We start from the raw sequence: 19,350 nt of genomic DNA on the forward strand, positions 1-19,350 counted from the left end.
CCTTTCCTTTCCTTTCCTTTCCTTTCCTTTCCTTTCCTTTCCTTTCCTTTCCTTTCCTTTCCTTTCCTTTCCTTTCCTTTCCTTTCCTTTCCTTTCTTCTTCTTAGGACCAAACTGAGACCTGATCTCTGCTCATGAAATGCTCCAAAACACCTTGGAGTTGATGTCTGCATAATACAATTTCACAGAGCACTCAGCAAGCTGAAGAACTTGAGAGGTTTGATGAATACCTAGACAAGTACTCTATGTGACTGTAGCTATGGTCATTACATAACCCAAACTAGCCTGGATAAAGATAGCCCAATTAGTAAGGAAAGGGACTGCAGTTGCTTTGTGCCGGTGGTGAAAGAACAGTTGTATACTGTATCATCAGCAAGACTGAAAGAGCATAAGAAACAAACAAAAAGACTTTCCTTGTATTATTAATGAATTATGTGACAATAACTATTCACAAGAAGAAACAGAGATAAAATGCATCATTCTCACAACCAAAGATAAAAGAAAAAACAGAAGACTATAAATTTATCAGAAGAGTCAATTCTACTAGTGAAAACTATTTTGGCAATGAAAAATGAAATATACCATGAATTATGGAGTATGTTTCATGTATGTGACTGCTCTGAATAGAAGAAGATACAAAGGTATGTCAAAACATTGGGAAAATTAGCAGCTGAATTTGGCAGCTAGCTAAGTAAGAAGGCCATGAGCAAGACATCATCACAAGATAAAACAATAATCAATTAGAAAGAGCTAAGATATCAAGAGTAGGTATAAAGCTGAACATTGCTTTGATTCAGTAAGAGAAGGCTGCAGTGGTACTCAATGAAAAATGCTGCTCAGAAAAATGGTCAGAGAACTCACAGCAGGATTGCTCTGAAGAGACCAGGTGTAGGAACAATCTAACAGAAGACTACAACGATCAGTACAAAAAATGTGAGCTAGCACTGAGCTCATTGGGAATGGCTGAAGTGAAAAAATTAAAAAGGTTTGAGGTTTGTTTATATGTTGTGTTTTTTTGTTTGTTTGAGCAAAAAATGAGCAAAAAAAATGAGCAAAAGGGAAAGATAAAAGAAAAAAATAAATTAATGAATAAGAATGGCTATGTCCTTCTGCACCTACAGGTCTAGTACTAAAAACATTTTAATTTAACTTCATATTTTGGTTATAATTTCTCTGTGTAGTGTGAAAGTAATTAAACAAAATGAAGGGGATTGCAGAGGCATCTGATTCACACCTCCCAGTTTTGTTATGAAGCTTTAGGCTTTTTACAAGCACAGAGCAAGCAAAGAAGTTTGCAAAACATTTATTTCTTTATTAAATATTGTGCTTTTTTTTTTTTTTTTTCTCTTTGACATAAAAAAGCATTGTGTCTCATTCTGTCAGTGGGATTCCTTTCAACCCCAAACCTTATTTTATACAACCATTTTTATTCATAATTATAGCCACAGGGCCTGATCCTATTTTCACACTAGGAAAATTCAGTCGATTTCAATACAGCCAGTCGTGGTCAGACTTCTGTAAATGAGATTAGAATTGAGCCTATGTCAAACAGAGTAGAGCTGGAAAAAGATTTATTTATATCACTGAACTCTTTGGGTGAGGATTTGTCCCATTAAAATGTATTATCTATTATACTTTGGACAGCATGGGCAAACCAAACTTGCACTCAAAATTGATGTTTGAAAGAAACAGGTTTTTGTTTTCCTCCTTCAACAAAAAACCACTCTAGAACATTTGCTGATCTGGGGACTTTTTAAAGATGACTCTGCCAAGAGTCTGGGGAAAGACCTGGGCTATGTTTCAATGGGACAAGTGGGTGCTGTTCTGTAGCCTGCTTTGAGTTGGAAGCTGCACAATTCTTTGATAACTATTGATGCGTTGACTAGAGATTTTATTTTTATTTTATTTTATTTTATTTATTTTATTTTATTTTATTTTATTTTATTTTATTTCTTCTGTATGGCCAAGCCTTTGGGTGTTTTTGTTTTGGGGGCAAAGAAGCCATGGGCCTCATATTCAATTCTGGCTTGTGCAAGCAATCTGTTCAGCTGTAGGTTTTTTTTTCTTTTATTTTTTTTCTTTTTTTTTTTTTTTTTTTTTTTGGAATTTGCACTCAATAGTCAGCAAATGGACACAGTCAGAATAACTAGTCTCACCTACAGAGGAGTGTATCCTCATCTCTCCAGAAGCCTAAAACTTAACAGGAGAATTACTGTTGCAGACTTCCAGTACTGATCCCAAATGCTTCTGGGTGAAATAACTAGAAACATGGTTTTCAATAACTGCAGCTGTGTCTGGAAAATACTTCTACAGAAAGTCCCCAGGAGCAATGTTCCCATCTCTCTTTCTGTTTATGAATTTTCTTGTTTGGCCTTGAGTATTTCCACTCTGTGGCTGTTTTTGTGCCTTTCATCTATTACCCCGGATGGTCAGATTTGGACATCCAAATTACCTGTCTAAAATACTGAGCATCTGTCGCTAAATGCCCAGTGAAATTCGGAAGAGATCATTAGTTTTAAAGGATCCTAGGCATCTAAAGATCTTTGAGAGTTTGAAAGCAAGCTTTCTCCATTCTTCCATTTCTCTACATTTACATTTATTTACTTCCCCTGGCTTTCTCTCTCTCCCTTCCTTTTTGCGAGATCTCTGCAGTGCTCAGAGTAGCCAATCCTCTCTCCCAAAAGACACAAATAACTTGTTCCAATGGTTCTCTCTGCTTCTTTTGCAGGTCTTTTCTGTTCTTACTGAATTCTTAAAATAAAAATCATTTTCATTATACTTTAGCATGCATTTTTGGGTACAACACTAGGATAGTCGCAGTATTTACCAAAACTATAAAAAGGACATGAAAAGATGACATTATGAAGAAATAAAATAAGTGGGAACACAATAGTCCTTAAACTAGCCTTTTTAAACTTAGATATTACATTCTAAAGATGCCAGCAGTTCAGATAAAAATGAATCACATCAAGAATTGCGAATCACAAGCCTAATAAAAGGACCATGTTGTAATTAGGTTTTCTTCCTCTTGGCAGACTCACTAAATAACTGTTGAAAGAAACACCAATAGCATTGGGTATGCAGGGGTACAGAGCCCCTAGTACCAATGATATCCTGCTACCCCAGATCAGGGTCTAGAGTTCACATAGTTAAAGTGACGCCTACTCTGAAAGGGAAATTTTAGTGTGAAATCAGGTAGTCTTTTGTAGATCCAGGAACAGTTTAAGAGGTCACTGACCCTCAAGCTCTCTGTTACCCATCCTAGCTGAGATATGAAAACTGATCATTAGAGCAGTCCTAAATCCATGCCAGCACAAAGTGAAACAGGTTTTATACAGAAAAGCCTCTCCGATTTTTCAATCCACACCTGGCTTGAGTCAATTAAGAACCATTTTTTTCCACTCAGTATAGGAAACAGCTCTGGAGGCTGGCGAGGTGAGCAGTGCTAGTCACCTCATTTGCTTTTCATACAGACCCACCTGAGAGGTATATCTCAGGAATTAACAATTACTGGTGTAAACTTACAGGGCAGATTCACAGCTGAAAAGTAGTCAGCAATTGTATAAGCAAATATTCATTATGTATAGTTACTGTAATATCCAGAAGTTTAATGAAGCTTTTTAGGCTTTATATAGTGACTCCCAGACATGAGATAGAAATCAAGGGTGACAAGAAATTACCTTTACATTGACACAGACAAAAAAAAAAAAAAAAAAAAAAAAAAAAAAAAAAAACGATGTGCATTACATGAGTTTAAATATTATATATTATAATATAAATATTATATAAATTAAATAATGCAGTATTAGAAGACATGAAGAACATGATTTATAAAATAAGCAATTACAGGGATAATTAACAGGTAGTTTTTATGGTTTTACCCTGCTGGACAGCTAAACTCCACCACAGCTGCTTTCTTACTCTCCCTCCTCAAAAGCAGGGGAAGAAAGGAAGATGAAAAGAGAAAAGGGCTCAAGGGAAGGGCTCAAGTGTTGAGATAAGGACAGGGAGACCAACCCACCAACTAACATAACAGGCAAAATAGACTCAGCATAGGGAGGTTAATATAATTTATTGCCTATAACTAGCAGAGTAGAGCAGTGAGAACTAAAAGCAAACTAAAACCACCTTCCTCCATCCAAGTTTTCTTACTTTCCAAATTTTCTCATCCTCTTATTTCCTACCAAAATAATAGTTTTTCACTTAAATTTTATCAAGCTGTTTTCATCGTGTTAAGTAATTTACATTAAGTTAGCTGCTAATATATTGTAGTATACTAAATGAATATTGTTTAAATGATGATACATTACAAATACATTGCAAAATCAACAGAAATAGTCCTGCAACAGTTAGAAACACTAAAAACACAGGAAAAAATATCAAAGTTGTTCTGTTGATTTCCTTCAGTGAGAAACAGAATTTCCCAAAAACCTTGCTTGAAAGCTTGCAACCAAGCTGGTTGATCTAAAATTGAGACCACATGATCCTCCTTGGACAGGCATCCAGCTTTCATTACCCTGGAGATGAACAATGTAGAGCTCTATTAATCATAATAAGGGTTGCAATAAATCATAACAAGGGTTCTGTCCCAGCTAAGGAATGAAGCAAACTCCAAATCTGGGGCTGAATGCAGAGACAAGTCAATTCATCAGTGAATTGTCAACAAAGAATTTGCCTTAATCTTAATTACTGATAGACCACCATGTCAGAGCCCTGAAACATGTCCAGGTATTAATACAAAGAGCAAACAAGGTGTCAGTGTAGTGTGATGTGCTAATTTCACATCCTGAGGTGAGGCTTCCTACAAACAGGAATGCTTGTTAGAGTCCTGGACACCTTTAGCTCTCGACAGGCATTCCTTCATGTGCTACGCTGCCTCAGATTCAGTGTATCAGCCAACAGCAAAGTCTCTCTCTGCCTTTCAGGCTGGTAAGGAAACAGTATTTTCCAATAAGCCTTTGAGTGCGAGGTAAGAACACAAGGCTTCTTGCACCCAGACAAAGTAATGTGTACAGTTTTGCAGACAAGCTACTGGTGGGGTATTCCAGCTATAATGCTGATTTATTTTATTATTTTTTTTTTCTATGACACAGTTATCTAGATTCCCTTCATAATAATGGAGAAAGAATTCAATGCTTGTAAGATGAAATGCATTTTATCTCAACATTACATACATCATTTCTTAAAAGTGCTTGGCTTTCTCCACTGATAGGTAAGACTACTGGTGTCTCAGATGCAAAAATCTGTGCAGTAAATTTCTGTCCCCAAATATCTATGTATTACCCTTTTTTTACTCACTAGTGCATTAGGAAGGTCACCAAAGCTAGACAACCTGGAGGCATTTAATCATTAGAAAACTTCTTTGGATTTGGGGATAGTTTTTCTTCAAGTGAGAGAGTCTCCTTGATATGTGATTGCTGAATAAAGTTGTGCAATTTGTATTTTTATCCCGAGAGGGATGTCCATGAATTCATGGCTCATAAGTGCCTGAACTGTCAAAGACACCAGCTAGTGTAATTGCTGATCAGGTTTAAGCTTCTCTTTATTATTATTATTATAAATAAGTAATCAATCATAAACATTCTGTGCTCTCTCCCCATGATCTCCATCTCTAGTAAGGCCTTCTTCAACAGTGTTTTGTCAATGTCATTTATTGCTTTATCAGAATGTTATACCGGAAAATTCACTATAATTTTGGATTTTCAGGTTCAAATATATTCAAGTGATCTGTGTTCTATTATCAGTTTCTGCCATCATTATAGCCCTCTCTTTTACGTGTTGAGAATGAAAGATAGCCTAAAGCAATCACCGTTCTTCTAACTTAGCCACTTTTATTTGTATTTCAAATTGTTTTTCCTTCAAACTTTTTTCTTCATTACTTCATTTTTTTAAAATTATTTTTCTGATGACTGTGAGCTGTTTGAGCTGTTCTTTTAGAAGGTGACCTACAAAGGATTCTTTTTTTTTTCTTTTTTTTTCTTTTTTCTTTTTTTTTTTAAATTTAACTTATTCTTTTTCTGTTTCTGGTGTACAAAGATATTCAGTTTTTCGTTGTTGTTTACCCATTGCAATTATTTTTTTCTTGGCTATTTCAGGAATGTGAGTGCTGGCCTTTTCTGATTTTTCTGGATGCTACTTTGAATCTTCCCAAGGACAGTTATTATTAGCTCTTACATTGCAGCTGACTGGATATGGGTGTTAAAAGTTTAATCTGTTATCTCCATAAAATATAATTACTTGTACCCACCAACCTTGAAATGAGCCCAAATTTATATATTTATATATAAAAAAAAAACAACTAACTATTATTCAGGGAAAGCAAAATTTACTAGCTACATTTTATCATCCAGAAATGTTTTCCAAACTACTGGCTTCATTAAGTATATATCATCTTGGCTAAATCTTAGCCAGGTTTTCTTATCTATACACATATGCATAACACTAATAAAGTAAATTCTTGCAAACTCCCACTCCCTATTTCATAAAGAAGCATGTTCTATCTAATTTCCTTCAGAACTTCTCAGGGAAGATTTTGCTGACACAGTGTCATTGTCTAGTTTGCAGTTTCTTATCCTAATATTAGTGTTTAAAACTGGCCAGGTGAATCGTACTTGAAATGCCAGTTTCTCTTCTCTGGGTATAAAGAAGACTGCTAGTTCTTACAGCAATATGCTTTGCTAGGTGAGATGTATCCCACCTCTTGTCTGTGCCCTTTATTTTCCCTTCTCCAGTACGTTCCTCTTATTTTTCATGGGTAAGGATATATTATTTATATCCAGCCATACAACATGTAACATACACCATTGATATTGGCCTCTGTGCTGTTTGTGTATGACCTTGAAGACTTTATGTACAAGGTAGCCTTGCCATACGCAGACCACATGCAACCATTTATAGAGTGCTGGAGCTCTAAAAAATACATGGCCAATCATGATGTCTGCCAGCTTTAAGGGAATGCAACCTCAGATGTAAAATTTGTATGTCACCATGACAAATAAGTGTCTAAAGGAAAAGATCCCAGCTCATTGTGTCTCTGATGCTTACATTTTGCAGAGATGACTTTAAAAGGATTTTTGGTAACTATTTGGGCACTTAAGTTAAACAGTTCTTACTCCCCAGGTTTTGTTTGCTTGTTTGTTTATTTCCTAATGGAGTCTTACCCATTCAATATACAAGATAAAGCCTTACCAAGACTTTCTGCTATGCCATGAATAAGAAATCCCTCCAAAAAGATATTAATACTTAATAATCGGGTTAATTCCTCCACTGGGGGGGAGGGGGGGGGGGGGCGAGGAATAGGTAGTACTGTTACATTCAATGAAATGTCCTCAAGCCTTGGAACTGTTGTCTTGCACTAATTACTGGAATGAACAACAATCCTGTGTTAAAATACAGCATCTGTAGCTCTAATGCCAGTGAGAAGAAGTAGCTGTTGAATCGTGTCCCCAGCTGCTGTGGCTGACAAGCTCATTGACAGAGATAAATATAAGTTGGCACCATTACTGGATCCATATTTTAAGTGCAAATTGAAACCTCGCTTCTACAAAGTGCTGACAGGGCTATCTGGAAGGATGAACCATTAAGTGCAGGATTCATCTCCTTTACCTGCTTTGCTGAGTTTTCTGCAAGTTGGTATTTCACATACCAGGGAAAAGAGCCATCTGATGTGGCTTAGAAAATCTTCTGAGGGGATAAAAAATGAAAGCAATCAAGGTCAAAAGCTCAGTAAGAGACAGCCAGCTTAGGGCAAAGCTGTTTGGGGTTATAGTCAGACGTGCGACACAGGTTGGGCAAAGTGCAGCATCAGTTAAACATAGTTTTAGTTGCCTAAAATAATTCTACAATGCTATCTGGGATGCCCTGAGATAGCCCATCAGGTCTATGATTGCTGACCAAGATCTGTGCAAGTTTCTTATGTATCCATTGAGATATCTCTTAACCCTGTGCTAACATCTTAGATGCTCTAATGCATTTCATATGCCACCAGGCACTTATGTTCTGATTCCCTAATGCACCAGACACTTAGATGCAACCTGCTAGATTTATCTGTCTTGCTCTCAAGCCAAATCCCACCACTGTACTTGGTCTGCTGAATCCCACTTCATACTTAAGATAGTTGTGCATGTTTTTGTCCTGCTGTACATGCTTGCAGAGGGAGACTGTGGGCTGGGCTGGAGGTGTGGAAGCCAAGCAGGACAACAGAAATTTGAGCCATGTAGAATGGCCCTTTGGAGGGTGAGTCCCAAATATCATCATAGCCTATTATTCCTTGCTTCTTTGGTCCTAACTGTAAGGAACATATCTTTTGTTCCTATGTAGAGCAGCAAATAATATTTGTGGCCAAGACTCTGGCTATTTTAACCCTGTCTATTCTGAGAAGAGGTTGATAAGGCTGAATATGATTCATTTTATAAAAAAAGTAAATTGATAATAATGTAAAAAAACAAAAAACAAAAAACAAACAAACAAACAAACAAACAAACAAACAAAAAAAACACTCTTTTGTCTTAGAAAGACATTAACCCATCCACCAGGAACAATTTTCAGGCTTGTCCAAAATATTCAGAAAATTCTGTCTAATCTAAGTGGTTGACCTTTTGCAGATGTCCCAAGGGCAGGGAAACCTTCCACCATAGCAGGTTTCCCAAACCCCCATCCAGCCTGGCCTTGAACACTTCCAGAGATGGGGCATCCACAGCTTCTCTGGGCAACCCGTTCCAGCACCTTACCACCCTCACAGGAAGGAACTTCTTCCTTATATCTAATCAAAATCTGCCATTCTTTATCTTAGAACCATTACCACTTGTCCTATCACTACAGACCCTGGAAAAGTGTCTCCTCATCTTTATTGTGGGATCAGTTATGTATTGGAAGGCCACAATAATGTCTCCCCAGAGACTTGTCTAGACTAAACAGCTACAACTCTTTCAGCTTCTCTTCATAGAAAAGGTGCTCCTTCCCCCTGATCATTCCTGTGGCCCTCCTCCGGACCTGCTCCAAGAGAGGAGAGAGGAGAGGGGAGAGGAGAGAGGAGAGGAGAGGGCAGGGGAGAGGGCAGGGGAAGAGATATATATGGCATGTCCAATTGCTTATACAAACAGTAATGTTGGCATCACATGATTTGGAAATGATAAATAAATGTTACCTGTAGGAAAGCCCAGAAGAAAAAGTCCTAGGATGAATCTAAGAAAGGATCTTGACTGAAGCTTTATATTGAATCTGAGGGGGTGGACCTGCAGGGCTAATATTGTTACCATTCTTTAATATTTCCCAAAGCCAGTGTCCCTTTGGGCTGCCTGCTAGGTGATTCATCAGTATTATGTATTGGCTTCAGCTATATTCAATTTGCTCCCATACAACTACTGTCTGACAACAACAAAAATGTGTGCTCTTAACAGCTTAACCATTACGGTATCTTCTTTTATTGTCTGGTAGTTGCAGTGTGCTGTATTGTATTACATGAAAAATAGAGTCTGTCTCTTCTGTGATTAGATAGAGAGGAAAGATGAGTGCTGTATTTTGTCAGAATTTACAACAGCTGATTAGGTAAATGAATAAAATATTCTAAGTTAGTGTTTACCTTGTTTCTTTCTTTGCTGACGATTGAGATTGCTTCGTATTCTTTCATTTTATATAACAGATTTGGCCAAAACCACATTTTATTTTATTTTTTTTTTTATTTTTTTTTTTTTTGTGTGTGTGTGTTTGATCTTCAAAATGTTTAGTGAATACTGGAACTTATGACAATGAATCCAAATCTTGCAGTGGATAGCTGCATTCTGAACAGGCTGGAGAGGAGATATTTTTCTTGCACTCGGTGAAATGGGTCATTTAAATAAAATGGCTACACCTGATGACTAGTGTTGACCCCAAAAATCCTATAATGCCATCACTGTCTGAAGAGTGTTTCTTCTGCTGCTCTGTTTGTGTGTGAGAAAGCGGAAAAATTCTGTAGTGGGATAAATATAAAGCCAAGAACCAGAAGTGAAGATTTTTCTCTCCAGTGACTTAACCTTCCATGACTGTATCCATTTCCTGTTTCTCAAAAGGGTTTGTAGATCTTTCACATGAAAGTTGCCATGGAAAAAGCACCACAGGAAAAACGTATGAGTAGAATGTTTATATTGTATCTACCAGACACCAACCCAATGGAGGAATATCATGGCTTACATATCTAGAGGAGGCCAGTAGTTTTCGTGGGCCTAATTTTCAATTCAGTATAAAAGAACACAGTAGTTCCCCTAGAACCATTCTTAAAACCTCACAGTCGAGTCATGTATCTTCTTTTGGTCATGATACATATTTTTTTGTGAGCCTGAAAAACAGACTGCTTTGGAAATGTAGGACCTTTGGTGACTTTTGGGAGAGAAACAATTCTATTCATGCAAAGCAAAGAAAAATGGAACAAACTCTATGAGCTATAATCCATCTGCCTTGTCCAATTAAGATGTTAGTCTATCTCTAGCCTGACTTATGTCTCAGTTCAAACTGAACGTTGCTAAAAAAAAAAAAAAAAAAAAAAAAAAAAAATTACTAATCTCCACCATTCAGTATTTGTATTCTTCTCTCTTTTACATCTTTCTGGAAAATAATGCTATCATCCTTGTCAATCACGTTTGGTCATGAAATTCACACAGAATTTTCTTTCCACCACATCAAGATGTTTCTAAATCTTGCAGACAATTCTTGAAAAAGAAGTAGTTTTACTCATCCATGTGTCCAGATAAATTGTATCCAGGCTCTGAGCACCTGATGTCTCAGACCCTCATAGCTTTTTTTTGTTGATGTCTATCCAGAATTTGAGTGTAAATGTCATTTTCCTACTGCTTTGTTTTGACCACATAATTTATGTCTGTATTTTTCTTTAATTGTGCTGTTTCTTTACTGTTGAACCAAATATAAGAAAACTCTCTTCTTTTTCATGGTTTTATTTAGTCCCCTTTTCTTAAACTTATTCTCTTTCACTTAAAACTGAGAGATATACTTTTCTGCATCTCCTGCAAACAGTGCCAACTTCCAGCTTTATATTCTCTCCTTATTTTGTCCCAAATGCTTGGGGAAAGCTCCCAATAAACAACCTTCAGTTTAGCATCACTTTGAATATGAATAAACATCCAGAAGACCAATGTAGTAAGAGTCAATGAGTTTAATGACTAGTACTGGGAAGACTGCACCAAAAATTAATGTAGGTGATATTACTAAATTCTTGTCTGGTATTTGCTGAAGTGACTGAAAATGAATAACCATTTAACACATGATCTGGGACAGAAATATTTTTTCATCTTATTTATGGCACTGAATTCAGTAGAATGATCTAATTTCAAGATACATTTTTTTATTATTATTATTATTTTTTTTTTCAGTAAACCCACTACAAATTTCAAGATTTTGTCAAGAGCAAAAGTAAAATGTGTGAGTGTAACAGTTATGCAACAAAAGGCATTATTCAGTATTTTTTATCTGGTCAATTATAGTAAAAAACTGTAGAAAAAGAAATAGCTCTTTAACTATATAAAGTTCAAAAATTTTACAAAACTTTAGCTATATATTAAAATAATTGTGCAGAACCACCCAAACAGGCACTCAGTGAGGACGGTGTCCCTCTGGAGCCCTCCCAGATGGGAGATGCAAGAAGGTACTAGTGTCCCATGGGATCCCTATCACATCTGTCAGTACCAGGTGTATGTTTCAGATACTGTGACACATCTCTAAAGGTATTAAAGCCTGATGTGTGAGCAGTTAAGATGAGTCCCTGGTTCATATTTAAGCCTGCCTGAAGACATCTGTATTTAGGTGCAAATCTAGACTGGAACACCATGTGAGAAGATAACTAACAGACAGCAGAGACATATTACCTGAAGGGGAATCAGTTCCTCTTATGACACAGGGAATTGAAAGTTCTTTGGACATGCCTTGAAGATTTTTGCATCTAGTTGACCAGATGTAGTGGTTTAACACCTGATAATCATGTAAGTACCACACAGCTGCTCTCTTCTCCTCCTCAGCATGACAATGTGGGGGTGGGGGAAAGAAAATGAGATGTAAGTAAAAGAAGAAAAAGGGAAAAAAAAGCAAAACTTGTGGGTTTGAGATAGGAGCAGTTTAATAGAATAAAAATAAAGCAAAAGGAGGAAAAAAAAAATGCTCTACTTCCCATTACCAAGCAGTGATGGGAAACACTTCTTGGGAAGCAGGGCATCAGCACATGTAGCAGTTACTCAGGAAGACAAATGCTTTTGAAGCAAGAGTTCCCTTTCTCTCCCTGCTGACCATGAGTGTTTCAGACCAGACATCCATCATGTGATGGCCAACATCAGACGGGATGAAACATAGCTTCTACAAAGAAATTGAGGTAGAGCTAAACAAAAGCCAGCAGCTCCACTTTAAAGTACAGAGTTTGAGTTAGAAAGTGACAAATAATGACACATTCATAGCAATAAGATCTCCCTCAGCATATTTCCAAACTGCACAGCCTGGTTGGAGTATGGTGAAGGATCTCAGGATAGAAAGAAGCTCCTCTGTTCAGGTACCTCTCATATCACCTTTTATACCCAAGCACCCTGTACAACAACACTGCATCTGCATTCAACCTTATTGCTCAAGCTTAAATTGGCTTAATTAGTGGCATTGATTTGAAGTGAGAATCATGGAGGCAAGGGGAGTGTACTTAATAAATTTTCAAGACTTTTTGCTAATTAAACTCTGAGTTGCCAAACACTGGGAGGGTAGTTGTGGATTCTTCTACAAAGTGGACTGAATATTGTGTTGGAGCTTTTCCCAGGTTCTACCCTATCTCAAGTTATTTCTAACATTATCTCACTCAGGTAGTTAATAAAACAAGCTGTTTTAAAACAGCTTTATCTGATCAGTTTGTTATGATACATCAGAGCAGCAATTTCTTATACCTGCATAAACTGGAAACACTCTGGATGAAAGTTGGTAGCACACCAGGTGCTCAATTGCTCTCCTCTGGACTCTGGCAGGATATTTGCACCCATTCAGACCTTGTACCTTTAAAAATGACCACAACTTCTTCTTCTCTAGAACTGCAATGACTTGGAGCTGGTAAGGATTTAGTAAATGATTCCCTTGAATCAATGGAGTTCACAGCATTGTTTCTTGGAAATGAACAAAATAATCAAAATTATTACATTTTGAGCAATTAAGTCTCCAGTTTCAGTTCACACGCAAAATGTGCCTAGGGAAGGAATTAAATTTGTCACCATTCACAGAGAGATGAGAGGATGCTAAATAGGACCGATCCATTAGCATGCTCTCTCTAATTTTCCTTGCGTGCAAAATGTTCTGTTCTGCATTACTTTGTTTAGCTGAGAGATCACATTCAACATGCAGAGCCAATGTTTGATTACACAGTTTATCACACCCCTGAGTTTAAATCAGGAGTAACACTCCCCGGTGCTTATCACGGCCACTGTGCTGCATATAAAACCTACTGAAGCTCCTCCTCTGCGATGTGAAGAAAATCCATTTAAACATCAGCAATCAAGGTGGCAGGCCCAGCAATGCTACAGCTTTTTGGTATTTCATAGCTTACACCCTTTCTTGCCTAGTTAAGTACAAAGTCAGGTCTTGCTATATTTCTAGTTAAGTGCAAAGAGCATCTTCACCAGATTTTCTACTGATTTACTAATGTACTTCCCATATGCTCTGTTGCTGGAGGGGCAGCCCTTTGGTGTAATTTGGGTGTAACTTGCATAGGGTATATAACACACACTGCTGTGTGCAACCATTCCCTTCCACAGCGATTGAAGTTTAGTTATGATTTTCCCTCTGGATAGCAAAGGAAATAATCTTTTTGTGATTCTCTGACTACCGCTTGTACGTGAAGCAGTGTCTCAATCCGTGTATTTTTCCCTGTGATCCTTCAGGCAGCAGCATTCCTGTAAACACCTGGATGTTCCACATTATGCAGAGTGTTCTCCAAAAATGGCTGGGACAAATTATAGGATTCAACTGCTGGGGGAGTTGCCTAATCAACACACAAGGTCACATTCAAAAGCTTCAATGTTACTTCCCAATTAGAGCAATGTATCAGATGGAAGAGACTAAATATTGATGATTTCCTTCTTTGGCTGGTAATCTTTTATTTCAGGGGTGCAGTTACAGTTTCCCTGTAGGTTTCTGTGTGCAATATGCATTCTTCTGCTTTTCATTTTTTTTCTTTTATTTAGCCAATAAAATAAATCTCAAATAAATTTATTCTGAGAAATTACTATTCATTGGAGACAGACTTGGGGATGAAGGCTTTTTTGGCTTTTTTTTTTTTTTTTTTTTTTCCTTCCATTATTCACATTATGAACTGAAATTTCAAAGATAATTGGCTGGATTCTGTTTCCAATTATCCCTATTTCTACTCCACTGATATCATTAGGGATTGCATAGATGAGGCAGAACAGAATTAAGCTCATGACTCTTCAAGGTGGTAGGCAGGTTGTTTAGCAAAAGAGGAGTCTAGATGGGAGGTATGAATAGAATTTGAAGGCAGCCTTGATGCACTAAAACTGGACTGAATCCAAGCACTCTGAGAAGTGTTCGGTGCATGGATCACACTGGGAGTGGGGGGGGGGGGGGGGGGGGGTCTTTATTCCAGTGATGCACTGGGTTTCTTTTCCTGGCTTCCACACTGAACAGGGCTTTTCCCCTCTTCTGCTTACAAAGATTGATGTGGCAAAATATTTGGTTGACCAGAAGACATTTTCAGGATCTATGACATGTATTTCTGGACTGTGGTAGTCACCCATCCCATGCAGTCATAGGCTTGCTGTTTACTGTTTTCCTTTTCTTTTGCCCATTACCTTTAACTCACTGGCAGCTCCCATAATCATTCATTTGTACCGTAGAGCTAGGTGATATTTTCCAGTGAATTACAGAATCCTTGAAGAAAGGCTCCTGAACTGTTTGAAAATTTGTATACTATTTGGAAAACAGCTTTTGATTAAAAAACATTTACATTTATTTGCGACCAAGTGTTTGTTTTCTAACTAACATTTACATTTATTTGCGACCAAGTGTTTGTTTTCTAACTAAAGTATGAAAAGAAAAATCAAATGATGTTTCCACATCACCTATTGTTATGAAATAATCTGAAGGAAATGAAGACAAAAATACTGTAAAAGTTTAATGTCAGGTCTACCTAAACAAAATATCTATCTTATAGGACAGTAACTGAACTGAAATCCTATTTTCTGCAAGCTACCATTGTTTTCCTAGACTCTTGACATTCGTTGATTGCCTTGCTTTCTTGCTGTAATAAGTACTTCACTGTGTAATTAATTTTACTGCAGAATTCATTTGCACAGTTATTGCTTTGCATTATTCAATAATTAATTCCCTGTAAGCAGACTCATGGTTTTGTATATTCCCCATATTATTCCTGAATTGTCTTCCCTTCTTTAAGGTGACTGCAAGCATCCTCTTTCCATCCCTTTTATTTGTCCTTCTCTTGTATCTCTTTTTCTGTCCTTCTGTTCTCACCACTCTAGTACACTCCAGTCCTCACTCTTGACAGAGCAAAGCAATTCTCTTTACTTGCACCACTGACAAAAAAGACAGTTTCGAGACACACAAAAAAAATGGATAGATGAGGCAATTTCTAGACCTTTTGGAAGACAGTTCAAGCCCATGTCTGGCTGCTTTGGGGCTTCTTAGAAGCAGCTGTCTGGACCTGGAGATGGCAGAGAGGGCTGGAAGTGACCAGTAAGGGTTTGCAAGGTCTGATGGTTAGGGCCAGGGAGGGATTTATGGGACTCCAACAGACCAGTAGTGAGTGAAGAGACCTGTGAGAAAAGTTCAGGGTGCCAGGGGGGAGAGGAGAAACATGGGATGAGAACATTTAATGTGGGCTTGGGGGGCATTGGTAGCAGAAGGTCCTTTATTTCTCCTTTCTTTGAAGGGTCTCACAATAAACACAGCAAATTGGGCAAGCTCACTTCTTTTGGGAGCTTCAGTAAATATCTCTTGTTTTTGTTTTGTATGAAAACAATTGAGTCTTGTGCCTCATTGTGGCTTTACTTTGAATTTTCATGTTCACAATACTCACATTTTCTTTACAGGTTGATTTATCTGTTATCACAGTAAATATGTGTTTCTTAGCTTCACAGACAGTGATTATCTGCATTGTTTATTACTTGGTTTTACTTCATTTATAGTACTCAGCCAAATCATTGGTATGGTAACTTTATTTATTTATTAATTTGAGATATATTTTACTGCTATCTGTTAATAAACAAATGGCTTTTTAGTAGAATTCTGAATGAGACCCTGTACTTTTTATCTTGTGACAGGAGTTATGCTAGTATTATATAGAGAGGGCTTTTTGTACTCCTTAGGTGAATAGAGTTAGGTGAGATGGATTTTCCATATGATCTCTTAGAAGAGTTTCTCATGAATTTACATGCTTATGTGTCTGTGAATTTGTTTTTACAAATATTTTTTTATTTTCCCTTCAAGCTCATTTTTCCAAGAAAGTTTCTGCCACAAACCTTGTTTGCTCCATCATTTGTCTGAAGGAATTGGGTAAAAAATAAAATTCAAAAACTTAGAGCAACATTATTAGTTGATGCCTTTGTTCCATGCAAAGGTCACACTTAAACACTCCTGATGACTTTATTTGCCTTTGGATTAAGTTCTGACAGCAAAGCTTGTTTTTCAGGCACACTTCATATGCAGAAGACACAGTGTTTGAATCAACAGCCCAAAAAAGATCTGTGCTCCAGGGGAAAGCAGTTGGAGCACAATTAAAAGATGATGTCAGGATTTGCCAAGATTATTGAGACTTTTTGTATCATAGTAGAACTCACATCTTAATATGTCAGGGCTCATCTACCTTAAATAGTCCATAATATTCCAAATATTAGATTCTAAGTTGCTCAACTGAAATATTCTCAGTAACCATCATCATCAAAGTAATACACTCTTTAGGAACTAATCCAGATATCACTGGAGTTGCTAGGAGATTTACTTTAAATACACTGGATCAGAGATACACACAGTTAATCTGCTTTTAATTTCATGGCCTTTTGCAAGCCACTATGAATTCATTCAACCCCCAATGTTAAAAAGCTAGAAGCTTTTAATAATGTCAATATGATTCTGTGAATTACAATATCACATTTCTCACTAGACAATCAGAAGTGGTGTCTCTTCCTGCAAAAAATGTTGCAGAACATTGTCCTCCATCAGTAATGACCCTTAGTAACAGAGGGAGAACAAACATTGCAGCCTCAATCATTCAAGTGTCATCCTTTGAAAGTTTCTGGAAGGACAGCCTTCTGCCAAGCACAACAGACTTGATCTTTGGCCCCGTTGGAGGCAAAAACCTTTGTTGTTGAAGTTCTTTATGCAGGCATGGGACATAAAGGATCAGCATATTATGTGGACTCAGTTTTCCCTTACTTATCCCTCATTAAAACAAGATTTAATATTTATTTGAATTAATTAGCAAACATATATTACCATTATTGCTTAATATTTTTATCATAACAACCCATTAAGATAGCTACAAATCGTGACAGACTCTGTTGGATGACACTTACCTGTATAATACACTTGTACAGGACTCAAGCTTTCCGTCATCCCTGCAAGCATAAGGTATTGTTAATAACATAAAACAACATTAAAAATAAGAGCAAAGAAAAAGACCATATATTCAAGAGGAAAATATATTCCCAGTACCAACCTTGGTACTAGCTAAAGAAGTTGGGAATTAAAAGATTTCTGGATGCCTTTCAGGTTATACTGATCATTTCTCCTACAGCTTTAACATGCTACATGTGGGAAGAGTAGTTTTGTCCTCCAAAAATATCAACATATCACTTCTTCATTATATATATAAATCAAATAATAATAGAAAAACTCTTACATTAATTATATTTCATTTTAATAGTAGATTATTAAGTTTTTTAGAAGATGCAAAATTAAAACATAAATTTCATACTCTTTATGCCTGTCTGCAACTTCTTTCAAAGGAATGTTCTCTCAATTTTATTTCTTTCATGCATTTGCCTGTTCTAGTTATGAACATTACAAAACAAATTCATGTAATTTGTACAGTTATTTTCACCACTAATGCACAGAAACATACTACAGTTTATATTTTGGGGGGGTTAAAATACCTGCATATTGTTGCATCTGATGATTTTTGGAATGTATTGAACTGTGAGACTTGGTGTTAATGCCATTCTCTTGCCAAAAAGATATAGAAGAAAACAGAGATGGGTGGCCTAAGGCTAAATTGCTTTCTTCCACACCCTCCTCCACCAGCTGTGCTGTGCTTTGCATTATGTATTAGAACTTTTTTTTTTTTTTTTTTTTTTTTTTAATGCATATAATATTTAACGTCACTGGAAGTTAAAAAGGAAGAAAAGGGAATGTATTTCAGTGTTGGATAGCAGCCAAATTTTTTTTGGCAGGTCTGAATTAAGAAAGCAAGAGTGAAGATTTCAGAATCCTCTTTTGAAGATAGATGCTTAGTAAAAAATAAAAATCAGACTGCCTCAGCATATTGAAAAGCACCAAAACTTTCAGAAGTGAAATCCTGACTCCACTGAAAACCCATTGAAAATCTCAACTTGTTTCAGTTAATCAAAGGTATGTGTTGCAAACTCTCAGATTTTAGAGCAGTTAGGCTGACAGTAGTAAATACAGATGTTAATTTGGACAAAGAACAATAAAATAAATTATGAGGGATTACATAATATTCTTCAGCTCATTGGAAAAAAATAAAAATAAAAAAAATCTTTGCCTAAGAAAGACCAAATATCAAGTCAGGCAGGGGGTGCTGTGCAGAGCAGGATTAGCCTCTGAGCTTGTCTTATAGCCTGGGACTCAGCTCCAGCTTCACACATTTCAGTGGTAGCACCCACATACAAGTGGATCCATTAAAGCATTTAAATTAACATTATTCTCAGTGGAAACCTAGTCAATACTGTCAAACAACCTGCAAAGTGATTCAAATTATGCTATATGAGAAGCCACAATACTGTTTCCAGTCAAAAGGGAGGAAAGTGTTACCTCTGTAGAGAAATTTATCCTACTGATTTTGAGACAAGATGGACCGTGTACCCTCATGGAACAATTTTGTCTCCACTGATCACAGTCCAGAAAACCAAGTGAGATAGACTCCTGCCTTCTTGTGCAAAATAAAAATATCTTGAGGCAGGAGGACTTTTGCAATAGTCTGTAGCAGGCTAGCTTGTCGATCAAATCTATCCCTAATCATCACATACGTGCTACTTCTCTCCAGTAGATTCTTGGCAGATAGAGGATGATACTGGGGTAATTGCCCAGAGTAAAATTTCTAGCTGTAAAACAAACAAATGGACAAAAAAGT

Source organism: Oxyura jamaicensis, chromosome 3, assembly GCF_011077185.1.
Source record: "Oxyura jamaicensis isolate SHBP4307 breed ruddy duck chromosome 3, BPBGC_Ojam_1.0, whole genome shotgun sequence".
In the NCBI taxonomy this organism is placed as follows: domain Eukaryota; kingdom Metazoa; phylum Chordata; class Aves; order Anseriformes; family Anatidae; genus Oxyura; species Oxyura jamaicensis.